Here is a 21,151-nt window from a genome sequence, read left to right on the forward strand (position 1 = left end):
TAGACCTCTTGGGGTAGTATTGGCATGTTTACAATATTAAATTTTCCAATCCATGAACATGGAATCCGTCTTTCTATCTGTCTTCTTTAATTTCATTCAGAACTTTCTGTGGTTTTATTTGTACAATCTTTCATCTCCTTAGTTTATTCCAAAATATTTTATCTTTTCAATGCTGTTGTAAGTGGAATTGTTTTTATTTCCTTTTCAGACTCTTCACTGTTAGTGTATAGAGATGCAACTGATTTTTGTGTGTCGACTTTGTCTCCTGCTACTTCACTGAATTCTAGTATATATTTTACACTTAGAATTTTAATAAAATACTTTGTATATATCAACACTGTTTGCTAATGTGCTTGTGAAAAATTGGATCAGTATCACTGAACTTGGTTATAAATTGGGAAGAAATCTAAAACAGTAATTTGAGTGTTATTACATAAATGTACTATGCAATTTTATCATTATTCCTCCTATTAGCAGACAATTAACACTCTATGTAATTGCACTGTTCAGTCAGGATGGCAATGGAATGGAATGGCAGTGGAATGGAAATGTGAATGCAGAGAACTGCAGTTTCTGTTAAAGACTCAGACATTAGTTCTGCAGTTACTACTATTTGATAATAATCTAGTGACATAATGGACCACTTACTCAAAACTCAGAAGAGCTTGGATTCTGGTTAACAATTCAATTGAGTTTAACGAATAAGATATTGAGAAACCATTATATGCTTACACTGGATTAAAAACTGGATACACTAAAAATAAGGCAAATACAATACCTGACCTCAGGGGTCATGCAGTATAATATCAGTTGTCAAATTATAGAAAGGTGATTGTATTATACAAGGCTAAGTAGTAATAAGAGTGGTATTGGAGTTACAGAAATTGTGTTTGATCCATGTAGAAGGTCAGGAAAGTCTTCCATAAGAAAATGACATTTACTTAATTTGAGATTAAGAATAAGTGGGATTTAGGGGGGGACTAGCACCAAGAAAAAAATGAAAAAATCCAAAACAAAATAGAATATTTAATTGGAGGTTAGAATGACCACGAGAAAAAGAATACCATGTATATGACTTCAGTCCTCAGTATTTTGACTTCTTCTCTCTGTATACTCATTTTCCAGGTGGTGATCTTTCTGGTCCAATAACATGGATATACTGATGATACTAGGAATTATACCTCCAGGCCAGATGTTTAAGCTTTTAACTTCAGTCTCATAGTCAACATCTCTACTATGATGTCTGATAGTCACCTCAGACTTGACCAGAAAGTAACCAGACTCCTATTTTCTCAGCATTCCCCATCATGATAAATACCACCTCCATTCACCCAGTTGCTCAGCATGTGGGGGGTGGGTAGGGAGGTGGGGTAGGGGAATTAGAGGCAACATTGACTCTTCACTTTTTTTCACACTGTATATCCTGTCCATTTTGTTGGTTCTTTCCTCAAAATGTATTTCAAATCTGACAACATTTTGCTACCCCCACCACTGGCTGTCTTATTCCAAGCCACTGTCATGTATCTTCTAGAGGTCTTCTTGACTCTGCTCTTGCTCCACAACCATCTGTTCTCTACAGCATATTCAGAATAACCCTTTTACATGAAATTTAAATCACAGTAGTCTTCTACTCAAAATTGCAATCATTTCCTATCTTGCTCTGAATGAAAGCTAAGAACTCTCTTTCCCTAGGTATCCACACAGTCCATCCCTGAGTTTCATGCTCTGTTCAAATGATTATCTATTCTGAGATACCTCCTCTTAACTTACAATCCAAAATAGCATTTTCTGTCATTCTCGACACTATTATCCTGATTTTCTTTTTCTATATCACTTCTTGGGCTTCTGAAGACAGAATTTCGTCTGTTTTGTTGACCATTCTTACCCTGGTACCTAAAATAATTCCTGATACATGGTAGGTATTCAATAAATATCTTTCATTATCAATATACAATAGAATGTTATACATTGAGATGTCAATAAACAAATGAAATCATATAGTAATATAGAAACTATTAACAATACTAGTTTCAACTAGTCCCCATATTTCAGGAGAGGAAAGAGGTATCAGAAGTACTATCTCCAGTAGCTTATTAGTTAGCTAATTAATCAATATTTTAATTTCTTTATTCAACAAGCATTTATAAAAGTCTACTATGTGTTTAGCACAGATTTCAAATATATTTTCATTGAAAATAATATTTCTCAAATCAAGATTTCAAATATTCTAGTGAAGAAAATATATAATCCCTACACTCATGGAGCATAAATCTAATTAATAGGAAGAGGGATAAGTAAACAACCTATTGCAATATTATACAAAAAGTGCTGTAACAGGGCTATGTCCTGGGAGTCTTTGAAAGTGACCACCTAAAGGAAGCTGGGGAAGTCAGGGAAGACTTCAAAAAGAAGAGGTTTGCATACTGCTTGTTCTCCTTGGGAGAATTCGCTGAAATGCTCTCATCAACCCTCTTTGATTAGGAAGTTGACACTTCAAGGACAGCTCCTAAATGTGAGCTGGGTCTAGCTGACCTTTCCTATGATTAAGGAATGATTCCGATCAGAGAGAAATAAGAATAAAAACAGCAGTGCCAAAGATAAGAGTGAAAAGTAAAAAAGAGAGGAATGCAAAAGCAAAACAAGCAACTACAAGGATCAGTTGGCACACAGCACATAGAATTTAATAAGAGAATTCTCAAACTATGAATGTATACTTAAAGTCATCATTTTTACAAGGCACATCATTGAATTACACACTGTCTTCTAAAAAAAATCTGTCATTGAGAAAGGAACCAAGAACACTGAATGGAGAAAAATAGTCTCTTTAATATATGGTGATGAGAAAACTGAAGAAACACACGCAGACAATGAAATGGACTCCTATATCACACACAAAAATTAACTCAAATGAATCAAAGTCTTAAATATAAGACCTGATACCATAAAACTTCTGTAAGGTAATGTAGTGAAGAAGCTCGTTGATACTGGTCATGGCAGTGATATGTTGGACATGAGGGCAAAAATACTAACAAAAGCAAAAATCAATAAATGGGACTACATCAAACTCAAGACCCTCTATACAGCAAGGGAGACAGTTAACAAAATGAAAAGACAGTCGATAGAATGGAGAAAATTTTTGCAAACCATATATTAGATAAAGGTTAATACCCAAAGTACATAAAGAACTTACACAGCTTAATAACAAAAAATCTGATTAAAAACAGACAGAAAAACTAAATAGACATTTTTTCAAATTGGGCATCAACATGGCCAACAGGTACAGATAATAGGTTCAACATCACTAGTAGGTATCAGGGAACAGCAAATAAAAACCACAATGCAATAGAACCTCTTACCTGTTAGAATGGCTATTATCAAGAAGACAAGATTCCAGATGCTGCCATAACTCAGATCAAATTAAAAAGCTTTGCAAAGTGCTGGAAAGTATCAACAAAATGAAAAGTCAGCCTACTGAATGGGAGAAGAGATTTGCAAATGATATTTCTGAAAGGGGTTAATATTCAAAATATACAAAGCACTTATACAACTCAACATCCAAAAAAAAAAACCAGCCCAATTAAAACACAGGCAGAGAACCTAAATAGACATTTTTTAAGGAAGGCATACAGATGGCCAACAGACACGTTAAAAGATGCTCAACATCACTAATCATCAAAAAAATGCAAATCAAAACCACAATGAGATACCACCTCACACCTGCCAGATTGACTATTATCAAAAAGATGACAAATAGCAAGTGTTTGTGTGATAGTGAAGAAAAGGGAACCCTCAAGCATCGTTGGTAGGATTGTAATTGGTGCAGCCACTATAGAAAACAGTATGGAGTTTCCTCAAAAAAATTAAAAGTAGAACTGCCATATGATCCAGCAATTTTTCTTTTGAGTATTTAGCTGAAGAAGATAAAAACACTACACTAATTCAAAGAGATTAATCCACTCCAATGTTTATTGCAGCATTATTTCAACAACCAAGACATGGAAGCAACCTAAGTGTTCATTCATAAATGAATGGTTAAAGAAGATGAAATATATGTGTGTGCACACATATATCTATGCTAAATTTATCTAAATTTATCTAAAAAAAAATAAAAATGAGAGGCTCCTAAAACATAAAAACTTCAAGCCATGCAAAACCTGGAAAAAAAAAATCTGTCTTTGCAAGACCAAGTCTGGTTATAAAACATGTATAGATGAATCCCTTAGCAGGAAGAAGAAGGAATGCCTTCTTTTTTACAGCTATTTAGCAGAAGCTAACACTTTTCTTTCTCTTTTTCTAGTCAACATATTCTAAGATCCTTAACAGTATCACTCTTTACGTGGTTGAATAAAAAAATGATGGTAACTTGATTGCTCTGGCTTCTTGCTTTCCCATTTATGTGTAATCTTTTAAAAACTGACTTCTGACAGCTCTGCTGGGAGGCATAGAAGCCTACATAAACAAAGGGGACTAGGAAACTTACAGACATAGAAAGCTTTGATATTTTGCAAAGAGTTTGGAAATACAGCTGCACAACTCTTAGATGTGACAAAGTAGGCTTACTCTAGTTGGTGATGGAGAGAGAACGAGGAAGGACCTTCACCAGATATCCAGGGAGCCCAGTGTAGGGCTGAGAGTTATGACGTTGGTCTGCTCCTTTATTGCTCTGTGCCTGTGAGCTTCAGCCTCTGCTAGAGAATTAAATTGTTAGTGCTAAACCACTGCTTAAGATTTTGTAAGAAATGACTGCTTGCTGTGACGACCTCTGCAGTAATGCAGTGCTCTTCCAGCATCTAGCCTGTGATAGTATTATTATTATGATTACTATTGTTAACTACATAACACAGAAATTTGCTTTCCTGTTTAAAAAAAAGAAAGAAGATCACCCATTTTCTAGGCTATTTTTCTTGATTTTTTTTTCTGCATGTAAAATATGCCTATTTACAGTTTATTCTATTAACATCTAGTTTCACAGGGTAAAGTTGCTATTGAAAAAGAATCATTTGAAGGCTGTTGGTGAAAGTTTTCTTTAAGATAGTTTTAAAAAGCTAAACATGAAACAGAATAATGATTAGCACAAAATCTCTCCAAAGCATTTCCTCAAATATATATTCACTTTCCACATACAAAAGAAAACTGGAATTGTTTAAAATTGTGAACAAGTCCTTAGCTAACAATACATTTGGTACTAGGATGCAGGGCTCTAACCTCTTAGAAAAATGCCTTTATCTACCTGGCCATTGATTTATTATAAGCAGCCAACTATTTCAAAAAGCCAGCTTGATAATGACAGGCGGGCTGATTTGGTTTGACAGCACTTCATTTAATAGCTTATATTCCTAAGGTGTATCTATGCAAATTCTGTAGCTTTCAGTTGGTATTAATATATAACTGGTAAACTCTCATTTAAAAGGAAATAAATATCCTTGTCTAGTTGACTTTGGGGCTCATGATGCCTACATACCAATAAACCATCTCTTTTGAAGGCTTCTTTTTATGCAAGGATGTTATCACTTAAGCTTTGATGGTTCAGCTTGTTAGTCATCATTAATAAACCTCCCATAGCTTGTTGTTGAAGACTTCTTTTAATATTAAACTTTTTCAATTCAATGGAGATTTGGCCTCTAAAGTGAGTTAATGTAATCGATCAAATTTTATAATTCATAATAAGGCCATATTAATGCACCTTCTTCCTTGTGACATGCCTCTGATTAGAATTTTTTAAAAAATAAACCTTGTGTGTTAGACAGCATATATTTGCTTTAAGCCTAGGATGATTTTAAAATGTATTATTTAACTGGAATATTTTGTGATAATAGGAGGCATTATTAATAATTATGCTAGGACAACAAGCAGAAGCCAGCAATTTTTTTAATGGAACAAAAGAAGAAAGTAGAAATATTGGTCCAGTATTTTGAGATTTATATGTATGGCTTAAGGTCAAAGTTAGAGAGAGTACTCAATGCTAAAATTTTATAATTTTTCCCTAGAAATATGTACTATATAGTAATGTAAATGTTTTGTTTTTGATCAGTATGTGTTATTATTTATTCACTTGTAAATACTTTGTTATAACCATTAATCAATGAAAAAAATGAGTGGATTAAGAATTGAGTTGTTAGCTCAGGGGCAACTTCCAACTGTACCAGTCATTCAATGTAAGGTGTGTCGCTTTGAACATTGCTGCTACCAACAATAGTAATTAATATTAGCGCTATGTGGGATAGTTAACATTTATTGAAGGATTACATATCTACAGCACAGTGCTGAGTATGCTACATATATTATTGTATTTTATTCCAAAACTCTTAAGAGGAAGATATTATTTCCACTTTATAGATGGGAAAACCGAAGCCAAGGGAACTTCCTCAGAATCTCCCAGGAAATGTTCAGAACTGATTCATATATGAGTCCTTCTGATTTTAAAGTCTCTGTGAGTCATCTAGGCTTTTCCAGGCCACAGCTTCCCCATTGATAAGATAAATAAAAATGGATAGAAGTAGACAATCTTTAAGAATTTCACTATTAGGATTTGATAATTCCCTTTCTATTTAGCACAAATTAACACATCTTCGATTTATACTTTTACAAATACAGAAAAGAAATCTCAACCACTTCTTAGAATAGAGCACAGTGGACTTAAATTTTCCACCAAAGTTTGATGTTGGATATAGCCAGAATGCTGAAGTCTTTCGTTCAGCTAAAGTGACAATTTAGACCCATGCTACTTATAAAAAAGAGTAAACAATTAATTTAATTTAGAATGTGGAAGGATAAACATTATTTTAATGCTTAGACATGGTGCCTTTAGGGCTCCCTTGAGGACTACTTTGAATATACTTTGTTTTTAAAATGATAAAATTCTCTGTCATTTTGAATTCTTCTAGTGGCATATTTCACAGAGAATAAAACAAAATGCTGTCATCATTCAGCTGGTAGTGTTATTCCTTGACTGCCTCTAATATAATGGGATTAATGAGGCAATTTTTCCCACTTTCTGTTACTACTTTATTCAGCTTTACATCTGGAAACTTTTTTATTTAAGAATTTTCATTATTTTACGTGGTTTTATGTAATTTAATTTCTTTAACAAACATGCACTCGTTGACCAGTTTATGCTTGGCACTGTTCTAGATGTTAGGGAACAGCAATAAATACACAGAAAACCCCTGTCGTTATAGAACATATATTCTAATTAATAAATGCTCATTTTTCCTTCTAAACATTTACAAATTGTGTGAATTAGAAAATTTAAATATGCTGGTTTAACATTTTCCTTAGATATAAGTCTTAACTTCCCAGCCAAATAAACTCCAGAAGGATGAGACTGTATTTTTTTTAATTTGCATTCTTTTTATTGAAGTATAGCCAGTTTACAATGTTATGTATACAGCATAATGTTTCAGTCATACATATATATACATACATTCATTTTCATATTCTTTTACATTATAGGTTACTATAAGACATTTTTTCTTTTTTTAACATGTTTTTATTGAAGTATAGTCAGTTTACAATGTTGTGTCAATTTCTGGTGTACAGCGCGATGCTTCAGTCATGTAGGAACATATATACATTCATTTTCATATTCTTTTTTACCATAAGTTACTATAAGATATTGAACATAGTTCCCTGTGCTATACAGTATGAACTTCTTGTTTATCTATTTTATATATATTAGTTAATATCTACAAATCTTGAACTCGCAATTTATCCCTTCCCACCCCCTCCCCCCACTAGTAACCTTAAGTTTGTTTTCTATGTTTGTGAGACCATTTCTGTTTTGTAAATAAGTTTGTTTGTCTTTTTTTTTTTAAGATTCCACATACAAGTGATATTATATGGTATTTTTGTTTCTCTTTCTGGCTTACTTCATTTAGAATGACATTCTCCAGGTCCATCCATGTTACTGCAATGGCATTATTTTATTATTTTTATGGCTGAGTAGTATTCCATTGTATAAATATATCACAACTTCTTTATCCAGTCATCTGTTGATGGACATTTAGGTTGTTTCCATGTCTTGGCTATTGTAAATAGTGCTGCTATGAACATTGCAGTGCATGTAACTTTTTGAATTAAGGTTCCTTCTGGATATGTGCCCAGAATTGGGGTTGCTGGATTATATGGTAAGTCTATGTTTAGTCTTTTGAGGAATCTCCATACCGTTTTCCATACTGGCTGCTGCAACAAACTACATTCCCACCAACAGTGCAGGAGGGTTCCCTTTTTTCCACACCATCTCCATTGCATTTTTTTAATCAAATTGCTAACCTGCCCTCCTCTTCCAAAGCTGTAGTGCCCAAGTGATCATGAGAGTATCTATTTAATGGCTAATTCACTGTCCCTCTGAGTTAACTCAATTCTATGCTCCATTACAATTAAAATACACTTTGGTTCATGTCCACACAGCCTGGGGCAGTACTTCCAACCAAAGCACACCCTGCCTCAAATTCTATCTAGGAAATAACAGAAATGGGGGCAAGTTAGGCTCTGCATGTATTACCTCATGGTTTAACATGTATGGCTTGTGTTCAGTTTCCCAAACTTGATCCCAACTCAGTTTCTTTTCTTTTCTTTTTCATTTTATCACAGGCAATCTAGTCTGTAGCTCATGATTTTCCATGTACCACTGACCAAGCAATCAAAATACAAGTTCTACAGTAGTCTACAAATAAAAGCCTAGGTGGGCCACCAGAGATCCAGTAGGAATAACACAACAAAGTCAGATACACACAACATTGCCCCTACATGCCTATGTAAATGTCTTCTTTTTTGTTGTATTAAAAAAACACTTTTATATATTATATATCTAAGAGGTTGATCACAACTCTACTTTTGAACCCATATAATTTGTGTTGGTCATTCTTGTACTTTTGGAGACAATATTGGAAATTCATGTGGGCAAAATAACTAGGTTTTAGCACATACTTTATATGAAAATTTACATTTTTGTTTTAACACTATAGCTTATTTTATATACTGGGAATGTTTCAATTGACATTAATTATTTTTTGTCTTGATGCTCTGTCAAAATTTGCCCACTAAAAGCCTCTTTTCCAGAGTGACTGAATTGTCTGTTTTAACACTAACTCAGAATATTTGACTTTACTGTACAGATAAGAAATATGTTTTCATTTGAAGAAAAAACATTCTTTAATGGCTTCCAAAGTCAGATAAGACTGGTTTCTGATTCATCTTGATGTTCTCATGCAGAATAGAGTGATTTCATATTTAGTTCTTGATGTGCCTGTTGGGGGCTATATTAAAGTGTATACCATCTGTTCTTTGAGCATACTATTGGAAATTTTATTTATGAGGCCCTGGGGTCTAACAAGACTTTCAGAATTTATTGTGACATGCCAGTGCCCTCTGAGTTTCTGGAAGAATAAAGCCCACTTTGGTTCTATAATCAGAACAATCTTCCTCAATCAGAGTTCCATTAGATATGGATGACAACCTTCTCATGGAAGACAATAAAAGCCCACCTCTGGAGGTTTAATGAGAAACAGCAGATCAACTGCTACAAAGTTTGAACAGCAATTTGTGGAAGAAAAAACTTGCATAATAAAATTTGAGAATTAACATGAAAATAATTGTTAATATCACAAATGAATTTTAATAAAAGTTCAACATTTGCACAAAAATGTAAGATGCATTTTCATAGTAAATTGAATTTTCACAAATCACACTTCCACACATAATGGAGAGATCAAAAGTTTTTAGTTTCCTAAGGCATATTTACCATAATTCTTTGATCACAATATGTCACAAGCTTTGGTAATGAGTTTACATCAAAAGAATATCTGAATGATCATAAAGAATTTTTTTCTATAAATTAAAATTTTAAACTCCAAGGTGACCCTTTAAGGACCATTATGTGAATAACATTACTTGGGTAGAGTCTGGCAATTTGAACAGATGATAATATCAAGATTAGAGTGTTTGGAGAGTGTTTTCTACATGCATATCGTTAAACAAATGGTAGTTGAGCTGAACTGAAATTGAAGTTCACTACATTAATATCCAGCCCGGATGGTGCAGTCTCTAAGCTACAAAACTTTCCATAAGATCTGTTCAACAGCCAGATGTAATTAAATGATAATTCTATTTTTACTAAATCTCATCAAGATCATTACAAGAATATTAATGTACAGCATTACTGCTTCTGTTATCTATTGTTGCATAATAAACCACCTCAAGATCAGCGGCATAAAAATTAGTCATTTCATTATGAATACAGATTTCTGGGCAAGGAATTCAAGTGGAGTTAAATAAGGATGGCTGTGTCTGCTCTGTAATGACTGGAACTTCAGCTAGCTTTGGGCTAGAAGCTTTTCCTTTCTCATTTCTGATATGTGGGATGGAATAACTCAAAGTCTTACTTATTGACTGGCACCCCAAATTGCTACCTCTCTATGGGTTTCTCATAACATGGCAGCAGTGTTCTGAGAGGGAGCAACTGGGTTCTAAGCAGGTGTCCCAAGAAGAACAGGTGGAAGTTACCTAGTCTTTTCTGACCTAGCTTCAGAAGTCACATAGCATCTCTTCCATTGTACTCTGTTGGTCAGACAGCATATACAAGCCTGACCAAATTCCACAGGAGTGAACATATCTCTCCTGCTCGATGCGGTATGTTAAACTCACATTTCAGAAAAGCATGTAAGATGTGAGAATTTGTAGCAGTATTTGGAAAATGTAACCTGACACAGTTACATACAGGCATACCTTTTATTTTTATTTTTTATTAACATTTTTATTAATTTATAATCATTTTACAATGTTGTGTCAAATTCCAGTGTAGAGCACAATTTTTCAGTTATACATGAACATATATATATTCATCGTCACATTTTTTTCTCCGTGAGCTACCATAAGACCTTGTGTATATTTCCCTGTGCTATACAGTATAATCTTGCTTATCTATTCTACAATTTTGAAATCCCTTCTATCCCTTCCCACCCTCCGCCCTCTTGGCAGACACAAGTTTGTATTCTATGTCTATGAGTCTGTTTCTGTTTTGTATTTATGCTTTGTTTGTTTGGTTTGGTTTTGGGTTTTTTTAGATTCCACGTATGAGTGATCTCATATGGTATTTTTCTTTCTCTTTCTGGCTTACTTCACTTAGAATGACATTCTCCAAGAGCATCCATGTTGCTGCAAATGGCATTGTGTTGTAAGTTTTTATGGCTGAGTAGTATTCCATTGTATAAATATACCACCTCTTCTTTATCCAGTCATCTGTTGATGGACATTTAGGCTGTCTCCATGTCTTGGCTATTGTAAATAGTGCTGCTATGAACATTGGGGTGCAGGTGTCATCCTGAAGTAGGGTTCATTCTGGATTATGCCCAGGAGCGGGATTCCTGGGTCATATGGTAAGTCTATTCCTAGTCTTTTAAGGAATCTCCATACTGTTTTCCACAGTGGCTGCACCAAACTACATTCCCACCAGCAATGTATTATTTGAGCTTCACTTTATTGTGCTTCACAGATACTGCATTGTTTACAAATTGAAGGTTTGTGCAACTCTATGTTGAAGAAGTCTTATGGTGCCATTTTTCCCTCAGAATTTGCTCATTTTGTGTCTCTGTGTCACATTTTTGTAATTCTCACAATATTTTAAATTTTTATTGTTATTATATTTGTTATGGTGATCTGTGATCAGTGATCTTTGATATTACTATTGTAATTGCTTTGGGGCATCATAAACTGTGCCCATAAGACAGCAAGCTTAATCAACAGATGTCATGTATGTTCTGACTGATCCATAGACTGGCCATTCTCCCATCTCTTTTCCTTTCCTCAGGCCTCCTTATTTCCTGAGACACAACAGTACTGAAATTAAATCAATTAATAACCGTACAATGGCCTCTTTTGAAATACCTACAAAAGATTTCTTTCAAAATAATACTATTCATTGACAATGTACCTGGTCACCCAAGAGCTCTGATGGAGATGTCCAATGAATTTAGTATTGTATTCATGCCTGCTAACACAGCAACCATCCTATAGCCCATGTATCATGGTATCATTTTAACTTTCAAATCATGGCTTAAGAATTGCATTTTGTAATATTATGGCTGGCCTAGAGAGTAATTCCTCTGATGGATCTGAACAAAGTCAATTGAAAATCTTCTAAAAAGGATTTAGTATTCTAGATGTCAATAAGAACATTTGTGGTTCATGGAAAGTAATCAGAATATCAACATTACCAAGAGTTTGGAAGAACTGATTCCAATCTTCAAGGATGGCTTTAAGGGGTTCAAGACTTCAGTGGAGTGAATAGCTGCAAATATCATGGAAATAGCAAGACAAGTAAAATTAGAAGTGGAGCCCAAAGATGAGATTCAATTGCTTCAAAATGTTATAAAACTTGAAAGGATGAAGAGTTGCTTCTTGTGGATGAACAAAGAAAGTGGTTTCTTGAGATGGAATCTACTCCTGGTGAAGGTGCTATGAAGATTGTTCAAATTACAACAGAGAATATCCCCCTTCTGTCCAGTCATCAGAAGGACTATTGAAACGGCATGATCCCTTGGATCCTGACTGTGGTTAAGGATTTAACACTAAAGTTGTAGTCACTAACTACCCTGCCATACATTCACTCTAATGCAGGCAGTAGTGTCTACCGTTTTGCCTTTAATTCCAATAATAACTTTGAGAGTAGGTTCCTTCTTGCAAAATCACCTATAAATATCAATAATGTTCTGAACTTGAGCCTATCCATCCTTACACCATCAATAATGTGACATGCCCTAGGACCAATTCAACACACTTATGATGGAATTTGGTACATTATTTTCTGAAAATATATCAGGATATTGGTAGCATCTAGCAATTTCTAGGAGTTCTAAAATTAATTGTGAGTCCCACACCAGAGCCAAATTCCTACAGTTAGCAATGGCTTATAAATCTAAGTAAAAACCTAAAACTCACAGTAGCAAATCAGATATAAATTTCCTCTCTCTGTGCAAAAAAATACTACACTATCTAAAGAAATATTGATATGGGACAGTTGACTGAATGCAGGAAGAACTAAATTTTCAGCTCATCATGTTAGGAGAGTGTTTTAGTCTTACTCAATTTGATAAATTTACACAGCGCTGCATAGATTTGACCCACCTGATATTACATCTAGCCCTGAACAGTGCATTTTCCTAGAACTAACAATTTTCTGGTCTTAGAGTCATTTTAACAGTGTCTAAGTCAACACACACATTTCAGTGGCTATCTGTGATCAGATCTGATTAATCTTTGCCACATTGCACCACTGCTCCCATATTCAGGTGATTATGTGAAAATATGATCTTAGCAGAAAAGATGATTTTAATCAAGAGAGCTGGTTATGTTAGGTCCACAATTCCAGAAAAGTCCCTTCAAATATATAAGCCCCGAAAAATATAACTCCTTTAAATCAGAGACCTATGTAGTTTTGTGTCCAAGAATGCTATATTCAAGATGCATATTTAAACAAACAAAACTAACTTAAAGAAATTTAATTTATTATTCATATGGCTCAAAATATTAAAGGGGACTTAAATATATAATGCACATTTCTTTTTGTATTTTATTTATTTTTGCTACATCCTGCAGCTGCACTCCAGATTCTCAGAAACATTGGAAAAGCCTCAGTCATCATCACCACCTGAACAAATCACTCCCTCTTCCCTACTTCTCTCCCACTCCATTATGCAGATCAATTTAACCTCTAAGTTTTAGTTACTTCTTTTTTACTCATCTCTCTCATTTTGTCACCATCTCTCCATTCTAGCATTTTGCCCATGGAAACACTAAGAATCAGTCTATGAAGTCAAAACTCTCAAGGGTGTGGAAGGAAGAAACTAACCAGGCAAAGGGTAGATCCTCTTTTGCTCACAAGTGAATGATGAACTAGCTCATTAATAATTTTTGACCCATACCCCAAAGTAAGCCTTCTTTACCACTCTCTGCACAATAATATGCATTTTTATCACAGCCTTTATCACAGTATGTTATGTATGTGTGTTCAAAAGCTGCATGAAGGCAAGGACCATTATTTGTGTTTTTCATCTCCAAATCCTCAGTGCTTTGTCACACAGAAGATGCAATATATACATACTGATTGAAAGACTATATCCCAGAGAACCAATGATCCAAGAGATACACTTAGAAGGAAATGCTACTATAAACTCATGTAATGTATTTTAAAAACTAATTTGAAGCATAAATTCTTCAAGGAAGTTAAAGTCCCAACCGAGTGTACATAAGATTCAACTATAGAGATACGTACACAGACAGACAGTCAAGCCCTACTGTCAGATCTGTTAGTTCAAAATCTTGAGAAGTGAGTTCACAAATGATTTCCTGTGAACTGCAAGGGAAAATATTATCTGATAGAACATTCTTATGATGAGTCATGTTTGGAAATTTATGAGGAGTCTCAAGGTTTAGGAACCAGAGATATAGTTATAAAGAACATGGAGTCAAATAATAGTCAAATAATAATAGTCAATAATAGTCACAATGACAATTTTGGTTCTGATCATGGCTGAACAAGTTTCTTCCTTACATGTTACTTTATATTCAAATAATTTTTATACTGTACATATATTACCATTAGGAAGAAAAAAATAATTAAAATTAAGCATGATTTTTAAAAGAACAGTAAAACACAGGAAAGGCTTCAAGGGTAACACACCCGAAAAGGAGCCTATCATTTTCTGCCTCATGCCTTCTCTTACTTCTCTATTCCTTGGAAAATGATATCACTGTCCTCAATTCAAAATTAATTGGCTTACTTGTTCTAGGAAGTCAGTCTTGTCATACTCTTCAGCGTGACCCAGGCAGCCCTGCTATGTAGAAAGCTTTACCATCCTCTGTTTTATGACCTATCACATCATATTTTTGTGGTTATTATGATTTTCTTGCACACTATTATGAGTTGCAGACTAGGAAATGTTTCCTTAGTCTCAGAGACTTTCATAGAATATGTTTTTAAGACTTTGATGAATAAATACAGAAGCAAAGCAATTCTGTTCATTAGAAAATGTGAGAATCCTCTCTTTCCCCATAACAAGCCCCACTGTAAATACTTATATAAACAAAGAAACAAATAAACATTTTAACACTGTAAGTAACCTAGGTCTAGGGCAAGAAAGAAGCATCACCAGATGCCAGAAGTAAAGAGGGAAACAACAGTAGTGATAGACATGACATTCTGTGCCCATACTGTTCCTGGATTTGATAAATGCTATGAGGTTTTAATACTAGTGTAGAGATAGAATTGAAGCTTCAGGTCTATTAAGATGAATCACTTATACAAGATGACAGTTTGGGATTAACATAATCCTACACTATTGGTGGGAATGCAAATTGGTGCAACCACTATGGAAGTTCCTTTAAAAACTAAGAATAGAGTTACCATATGATCCAGCAATCTCACTTCTAGGCATATATTCAGATAAAACTATAGCTAGAAAAGATATATGCACCCCAATGTTCATAGCAGCACTATTTACAATAGCCAAGATGAAAACAAAGTAAATGTCCATTGACAGATGAATGGATAATGAAGATATGGCATACACACACACACACACACACACACACACACACACACACACACACACACACACAGAGTGGAATATTACTCAGCCATAAAAAAGAATGGAATAATGCCATTTGCAGCAACATGGGTAGACCTAGAAATTATCATATTAGGTAGTTAGTCGAACAGAAAAAGACAAATATCATACAATAGCACTTCTATGTAGAATCTTAAAAAAGTGATACAAATGAACTTATTTACAATCAGAAACGGACTCACAGAAATAAAAAACAAACTATGGTTACCAAAGGGGAAAAGGTGGGGGATAAATTAGGAGTCTGGGATTAACATATACATACTACTACATATAAAATAGATAAACAATAAGGACCTACTGTATAGCACAGGGAACTATGTATATCTTGTAATAACCTATAGTGGAAAAGAATCTGAAAAAGAATATATATATGTATATATAATTGAATCCCTCTGCAGTACACCTGAAACTATCACAACACTGTAAAGCAACTATACCTCAATAAAAAAGAGGGCATACTCCTGTAACATATCATTACGGTCCACCATCATGTTTCTAAGTGGAAAGAAGAAACCTTTGAAAATTGAGCACCATCACGTTGAGACAGACTTGGGCCAGGGGGAGTTAATCACGTTTCAACTTAGATGGGATCTCCTTTGAAGGATGAACTTGAGACTCCTATAACCTCTATTAGTGATTATTAGTGATTTGGTCACTATTACTTTCAGCCTCACTAAACGGAAATGCTGATGCAAGTCAGGGCAGTAGCTCCATCTGGAAGGAAATATTAAATTAGGAAATTAACTTTGCTTCATGTTCTAATATAGCAGACATGATTGCAGTTGTAATTTATGTTTTCCAGTGCTTGAACATAATACAGAAATATTTTCCAAAAATATCTAAACTAATTTTTAGCATAAAAGAACACATGAAAACCAGCCTCATTACATTTAAACTCCACATTGAAAAATCTATTGATTTTCAAAGAGCATACTTAGCAACAAGAAGCCACCTATGAGCCCCAAGATTTCGTTTGTGAGTAGAACTCTTGATGACTAGTACATATTATCAAGCAATATAATTGTGTTTAATAAAGAAAACAATAGATCATTTCATTAGGTGTCTAATGTTAACTTCTGCTACAATTGCAATCAGACATTTTAACTAATTTAAAAGTATACAGTTCAATTTAAAGCAAATCAAACAGAGCACCTGCTCATTAATGGAAAATTAGCACCTTGAGAAAAATATGGGCCCTTAATTACAGAGCACTAAACTCATGAAATTGCTTTTCTCCGTAAAATTAAGTGAAAATAATTAAGTGTGCTGAAGAGAAGAGACCACCTTTGCTGGTGAAAATACCACTTTACAAGTTACTCTCTACTTCACCCGCTTTTGTTTTCCTAAGTCAGTAATTGTGGCTATTAGTTCATTCTGCCAAACCAAAACAATTCTAGTTAAGAAAATATGCTTTAATAATTTCTCTTCATCTCTTTATAGTTGTGAGAGAAGCTTTTTCACACTATTTTGAAATTATTCCCTGTGTGATGAACAACAGGTCCCTTGCATGTACAAAAAAACCAAAGGAATTATTTGGTACTCATTTGAGTAATACAGTGAAAAAGAGAGTATAAAGAGAATGAGCCTTGGAGTTAGACAAACCTGGATTAGAAATACAACTCTGCTTTTGATTATCTGTGTGACCTTGGGCCATTTACTTCACCCCTCTGGGCCTCATCTTCCTCATCTTTAAAATAGGGGGGTATATGACCTATACCTTAAGATCATCACACAGATTAAATAATATGCAATATGTAGTAATAAATAATATTGGAAAGCATTGAAAGGGTTTGGAATAGTGTCTTTGGTGCTAAATAAAATGTTGGAAAAAATGGTGGAGATTGGTGGGGCTACATCCAGAAATGCCAATTGCTTGAATGCACAGCTTCAACTACTAATTGATTTTTAGCTAAATAATCCACAAATAGCAGTCAAAAGCAACACAGCACTTAAGGAAAACGTAAATCTTCTAAAAGTTTAGAGTATGAAAAAATTCAAAATATTTTAAAGGTATTGTACTGTAGCACAGTTTGCTGAAGGGCAGTATGACATGTCCTTTACTTTCAAAGGAGATCATTTGAGAGTTTACATATTTTAATGTATTTAATTGTCTCTGGTCATGTTATATGTGGCTGGCCACAATAATTTTATAGAAATCACTTAGTCCTCAATTCTTAGGGTAAGACTATGTAAAGAAATTGAGTCAACTTAAGATCAAATCAGAAAAAAGTACCAAGTCAATTACAGTACAGGTGGTATTTACTGAACTCAAGAAGCGTTGACTATCTCAGTCACTTTAATATTCACCCCCTTTTCTTATACAAAATGTAGAGGAATTATGGCAAGTGTCTTGGCAGCATAGTCTTTTACTAGGGAATCATTCCTTCTGTGAGAAGCATGAGGAATATGAGATTCAAAGGCTTGGAGAAGATGGGCCCTAACTTATCACAGAATAGAGGACAGGCCCTGCTCTCCGTCTCTGCTGTGTAAATATAGGAACGGTGCTTTCTTGGATGTGGTCTTCTCCCTAAAACTGTCATTTAAAATTAAAGAATTATAGTGTGTCAGCAACAGGCCATTTTCCAGAGCCAGCCCTAAGCAAAACTGTGAAATAGATCAAGTTATCTTTGCTAATTTCACCGTCCTTCCTAGTAAGTCTACTCCTCACCTGAGGCATATTTCTTTCTAGTCCCGATAGAACAGGCTCTCTTAACTGTCACTAATTGAGGAAGCAAGATAATTCCCTTTAAAATATCAACTGTCCAATAGTAATATCTCCCAGGAGTATTATAATGATTCTTGCTGACCAAAAGAATCTTCAGTTCCCGAAGAACATTTCTAGAAGTGCAAGTTAGCACTATCATGAGTTCTTGTGTGTTTATTTGGGGGCAAAGAAATTTTCTTAGTGTAACTGAAATTCTACAGGACAGATACTATGTACTGATAAAGCCAAGTCTAATACTATCGTTTTTCACATGTTTAGCTTACTTTCCACCCTGAACAGATAAAGCACACACACACACACACACACACACACACACACACACACACACACACACGTGTACATATGCTTCTATGAAAGAAAACCCGCCCATATTTAGAGGAGACATACCCTGTAAACAAGCTGCTTCTTGCTCTATAAGGCCAAGAGATATCTCTGTACTGCTTCTGACATAATGCAGTGTAAGGCATTTGTTTTTCTGGGACTGTTCTAGCAGTGAAAGGAAGAAAAAAAATCTCAGGTTTGCTTTCTTGGTGTCTCAGGGAGATATAGTGATAGTCCAGTTTTTGATATAAAGGTTATCATCTTCATCTCTAGTCTGCACTTAAATTTTACATCAAATCTTCTCCTCTGAGTTCTCTTCTGTTCAGTACACCACATAATCTTACTTATACTTAGGAGAAAATAAATATAAGCCTTTTTGACTTAATACCCCTACTTGATTCTTTAGCTAACACCATTATTTGCAGTCACTGCTGTCTTCTTCAAAGAAGGCATTCATAGTCATTACAGCCAATCTCAACTTATCATTCTGAACGCCATCTTCTACCATCACTCATCTAAGTTGTTTAAAGAAACTTGTTTTAATATAAAAGTTTCCTGACATAAAATATAAAACTTAAACTATCAATAGGGTCACCTGAAAGGATACACTATAGAAGCAAGGAAAACTGGAAAGAGATAAATCTACACAAAAACAGAAAACATAGAATTTAATCATTTCATTCTAAGATCGGATTAATGTAATCTAGTCTTTCTTACAGAATTAAAAGAAAATCACGTGTAAATCAGTAAAATGTATTGCCAGTAAAACTAAGTTAAGAAAAACAGGAGGATAAGACTAGGCAACAGAACAAGAACCAAAAGTGATAAATATTTAGAGTAATTAGACATAAACTTTAAAATAAGTGTGATTAATATATTCAAGTAACTAAAGGTGCAGTAAAATTCTAAAACAAACAAAAAATACAATAACAGAAATTCAGGATTCAGTAGGCAAGTTGAATAGCCTGTTACTCATGGAATACTCAATTGGAAAATAGGTCAGTAAAAAACATTCAAATTGAAGCATGAAGAGGAAACAACGAAAATATATCAAAAAAGTCTAAAAGACACATGATTTCATGAAAATGTCAGATACATGTTAATGGGTTGTAGGAGAAAGAAAATGAGGTAGATGAATCACTTAAAAAGGACCTAACATTTTTCAAAACTGACAGTATTGAAAAAACAAAAAGAACTTATATTTAAAAATAATCAGAGGAAAACTGCTTAAAACTGAAGATAAAAAAAAAGGTCTTCGAAGTAGCCTGAGAATTATTGAATATTTTAAGAGAAATAATAAGAATGGAAGTTGCCCATTCAACAGAAATAATAGAAGCCATAAAATAATGGAATATCATCTTTAGAGGTGGGAATTCTATCTAGAATTCTACCAATGCACACACTACTAAAATTGAGTGACTTTCTTATCTGATTGGTGGTGGAAGTTGGTGAAGGGCTGTTGGGGTCTCACAGTTTTCCCACATCAGTTTTGGAGTAAATGGGGAGAGGATTCCTTGAAGTAGAAAGAACAAGAAGAGAGAAAGTTGATTCACGCTCAGTTTTTGACACCAAGGCATAGAAGTAGACATATATGTTTGAGGACAGAGATCCAAGATGGCTCTTAGAACTGTCCATATGCATGTGTCAGCTGAAGTCATGAGACTTGATGGAAAACATATAAAGTCAAAGGATAACAAAGTCTAGAAATATTTAAAGGGTAGCAGAAATTTCAAACAGTCTGAAAAGAGTAAGTAAAGAGGAGATCGCTAACAGCCATAGTGAAGCAATTTGAGAAGCAAGGCAGGGACTGTGTTAGAGAGCATTCTCCAGAGAAACAGGACCAATAGGACGTGTGTATGTCTATAGCTATACCTATACCTACACTTATATCTATAATCTATACCTATATAAAGAGAGAGAGACATTTTAGGGAATTGGCTCATGCAGTTGTGGAGACTGGCAATTCCAAAATCCGTAGGGTAGGCTGTCAGGCTAGAGAGCCAGACAGGAACTGCAGTTCGAGTCAGAAAGCAGTCTGCTGGCAGAGACCTTACCGGGGTTCAGTCACATACACTGTCCAGATGATCTCAGCAACACATTACTCTATCAGGGCTGCATCCTTAAAAATGACTTCCACTGTAGAAATGGTGGACAGAAGTAAATTTCAAGGACAGAGGAGGGGGTGAGGATCCTCCTGTTGCCCGGTCCAGCTCTCAGATCAACCAGTGGTCACATCCTCTTCATGATCTCCTTCAACAACCTTTTAGAGGAAGATAAGAGCACAAAGGAGGTACTAAGAGAGTTCTATGGCATTCAAGGGAAGAAAAAATTATTCTCAGGGCAGAAAGGGAGGGATTTATAAGGGAAAATGCCACTTGAGATGGACTTCAAGGACTGAGGAAAATATCAAAGTGTGGGATGTTGCGGTGATCGAGGGAGAAATTCTACCACCCCACCTAGAGAGAACATGATAACCTAAGAC

The sequence above is a fragment of the Camelus bactrianus genome, chromosome 8 (assembly GCF_048773025.1).
Source record: "Camelus bactrianus isolate YW-2024 breed Bactrian camel chromosome 8, ASM4877302v1, whole genome shotgun sequence".
Lineage (NCBI taxonomy): Eukaryota > Metazoa > Chordata > Mammalia > Artiodactyla > Camelidae > Camelus > Camelus bactrianus.